The 3,546-nt window shown below is 34.0% G+C and overlaps 1 long non-coding RNA gene across 3 annotated transcripts; it reads left to right on the top strand.

Moving 5' to 3' along the window:
* Positions 1 to 795: 795 nt before the first annotated feature.
* On the top strand, positions 796 to 2,760 carry LOC109792798 (uncharacterized). 3 transcript variants are annotated; one of them, XR_014427760.1, is made up of 4 exons: positions 796 to 1,125; positions 1,516 to 1,631; positions 2,192 to 2,316; positions 2,475 to 2,760. It is a non-coding gene; the product is annotated as an uncharacterized LOC109792798 (long non-coding RNA). The 3 variants fall into 3 exon arrangements; XR_014427759.1 differs by having other exon boundaries at positions 1,012 to 1,125; positions 2,507 to 2,759; XR_014427761.1 differs by lacking the exons at positions 796 to 1,125; positions 1,516 to 1,631 and adding an exon at positions 1,687 to 2,086 and having other exon boundaries at positions 2,507 to 2,758.
* Positions 2,761 to 3,546: the final 786 nt, after the last annotated feature.

The raw sequence follows: 3,546 nt of genomic DNA, 5'->3' as shown, positions 1-3,546 counted from the left end.
TTCACACCCAGTCACATTCTCGGTAAATTCCCCAAATTTTGTTTATTTAAAAAAAATAGATAAAATGTTTTGAAAAGAGACAAGTTTCTCGAGGAAGGATCCAAGGGGCAATGAATGGTTATAGTTTTGCAGAAGTTGTTGATGGCAGTGGTATGAGACTAGCTAGATTCAATTCATTCGCTCCTCTCTTCTCCTCAGAGAAATTGAATCAATCAAATTCAAATGGACGCTGTTAGAAAGCAAGTATCGAAGCTTCGGGAACAAGTCGCTCGCTAGCAACAGGTTCACACACTCTTCACCAGATCCTTCACTTTCTCCGTTCCTTCTCTGAATTTCATTATACCTTCTCACGCTTTTCGTTCCGTTTGCTATGTATCGTTGCTATTTTCCGATGCAATTTTCGTTTAACTCCTCGTAATTGTTATTCTCGTGAATATGAATCATGTTATACCGCAGAGTGTTGGATCTAATAGAATTCCGCACTTGCATTGCGGAAATCAATCAATAAATAAAATGTTGATTAGAGTTGAATTTTAAATCGGTGTCTTATTTTGCTTACGCGTTGAGCTCGGTAACTAAATTCAGCCTCACCGAGCAATGCGCATGTATATGTTTCCATCTCGATTACGGACAAAACTTAGATGCATTTACACATCGGTGATGCATGTACTTTTAGTGTTCTTCAATTAAATTTGGTGTTTCACAACATAAAAAATCACATATAGAACTATATCTAAGATTTGTCTTTCATTAATTGTGAAGATTTTCATTTCCCTTTTTGTTCCTGTTTCTCAAAGGTTACTTCGTTTTGATTAGTTCATTTGAATCATTTCTCAATTATCAACTTGCTAATGAAAATTCAGAATTATTGCTATTTAGGCTGTTCTGAAACAGTTTGGAGGTGGCGGTTATGGAGGTTTAGATAATGTGGTTACCGATGGAGTGGAGCTGCAGCTACACCAGAAACTTGAGAGACTTTATTTGTTTCCATTCATAGTTCCTGTTGATTTATCCCATCTCCCTTCGGTTGATAATAGCTTCTAATATGATTTCAGCATTATCAAAGGGATATTGTTCGTGGTGTAGAAGGTTATATTGTTATTGGGTCCAAGCAAGTGGAAATAGGTGCATAACATTGGTTATGAAGCTTTTATAAAAGTTTATTGCTGTTATTTAGCATAAAATATTGTTGTTGAACTCCTATGCATGTTATGTAACAGGCGCAAAGTTGTCAGAAGATAGTAGGAAATATGGTGTAGAAAATACATGTACCAGTGGTACTACATTGTGTAGAGCTGCACTAAGTTTTGCACGAAAGTTTTTAAAAAGTATTTAAATAATTAGTGCATAACTTTTCTGATTTAGGCCTAAGGGGTAGGGTTGTGAATTGTTTGAAATTAGTCCCTTGTTGGTGAAGGAAGGCATTCTGTTCTATCCTGTTCATGTAGGAATTTAATATATTTTCCCCATTTTATTATGTGCTATACATAGTAAATGATCTTTTTTTTTTTTCAGGTAAAGAAAGTATATGGTGAGAAGATTATGAATATTGTCCATGATACTATAGTCGGGTGTTGCAAGATTTACCATTGCAGGTGATTTATTGCTATTTTTAGCAGGGAAATTGAAAGGTAGCCTTTTTTCTTCTTAATCATGGTACTGGTCGATCAATAGCTGGTATTATGTATATTTTATGAGATTAATGAGGTATTCTATCACAGGTTCTGTGGTATTCACCTTTTATATGTATACATACACTAGTGCATTACTGAATTGATTTACGACTTTAACAAATCTGTTCCTCAGTACCAAATTACCAATAACAATGGAATTTGATATGGGGAACATTGGTGGTTATGAGGTGACTTTATTTGGCCTAATATCAAGTTGGAACTATATTGAAGATTGTAAAGTTCAAATGCAATCAATTAGTGTCATATCTTATTAATGTGTTCCTAGCCTCAATTCTAATTCTGTTTTCTTGTTGGGATGGCTGCAATCTATGACTGAAGCTCTTTAAATCATTCACAAAATTCAAATCTGACAATTTTTTAAATGGACAAAGATAGCTTACTTTTATACAATGGTAAGAAAATGTCTAAATTTCCTTCCACACCCAATTTGTCAGTTTTTTTCCTTGCATTATATCTTCTGTTTTTGTTTTAATTTGAAATTAATGGCTTATTTCCAGGTCAACTTTACAAGGGTGCAATTGGGTATTCCAGCAGAATTTGTTTGCAGATTGACACTCGCAATGATGTTCCCTGTGTCAGTTGCAGCTCCTGCAGTGGTTGTCCCTAGACAAGTGAGCTTTCGGTAAATTCATTTTTTTTTCTCTTTTAATTCAATACTATCATGTTTATAAAATAGTAAAATCAATATACCCCCATACTTTGATGTTTGCTATATTTTGTTACTGATTGAGGTCAATTTTTTTGACCCCATCAATTTCTTTATTAAATGTTTTGTTCTAGCCAAAGGTGATATAATTGAATACAATCATCAGATGCCAGCTGTTCCAGTCAGAACAACCAGTGCTCTTACACTTTCCAGTATGGAGATGGTAGTGGGACATGAGGCTATTACGTGCCAGACATGATGCATTTGAATGTTGTTCTTGAGGGTTCTTTGACGACAAATTCTTCAGTGCATGTAGTTTTTAGGTAAAATTGCTATTTTTTGATATACTGTCAAACTTATATTTCTTTTGGTGGTTTTTAAGTAAACAATGTATATATGCTAATACGTACATATATAAATAATTCACTGACCAAACATAAGTCAATTGCAAAAATTTCCTTGCCAACCATGGTTTTAAACAGCCAGAAATGCTTAATTAGGAAAAATCTTAGATGAATTTTGTGGAGGTTTTAAACCGTCAGAAGCTGCAAAACAAGCAACATTAAAATATGGTTTCTGGTGGTTTAAAACCGCCACAAATTGATTGAATTTTCTGGCGCCCAAAACCAGCGTTTACAAAATCTGCGCCACAAACCGTTTTTGGCGACCGTGGACCCGGCGGTTATTGATGACGCCGGTAATGCTATTTGTGGCGGTTTTTAACCGCTAAAAACCGGTAAATTAACCGCCACAAATCACATATTTTTTTGTAGTGAAGAAGAGAATGTACATGCAAAAAATTCTAAATTTAAAACAACAGAAACAAAGAAAAATGTTTTGTTAATGAAATCTGATTTGCAAGTCTTGCTTTTAGCATAAAAATGTTGAGTACTTGTTTTTTCATTTTTTAAATTATCATCAACTTCACGAACACTGCTTGATATGCTTGTTATAAAAAAAAATAAAAAAAGAGCATTTTCTCTTACATTTTCAAATTTCAATGCTTCCAACATTTACAATTTTCATATAGTTTTAAAAGGTGATTTGATCCTTTTATGTAATTTCTAAGCATGGCTGAAAATGCTCCCTTGAGTTGGCTCATGTATTTTTAATTACCTTGATGATCCAATTGACACATAATACATATCCTCAATTTGTTTTTCGCCTGATTTCAAATTCTCTTGCAGGCAATGGTAAAAGAGAACT

Source organism: Cajanus cajan, chromosome 7 (assembly GCF_000230855.2).
Source record: "Cajanus cajan strain Asha chromosome 7, NIPB_CcT2T_4, whole genome shotgun sequence".
Lineage (NCBI taxonomy): Eukaryota > Viridiplantae > Streptophyta > Magnoliopsida > Fabales > Fabaceae > Cajanus > Cajanus cajan.
This window is presented reverse-complemented; position numbering and strand designations above follow the sequence as displayed.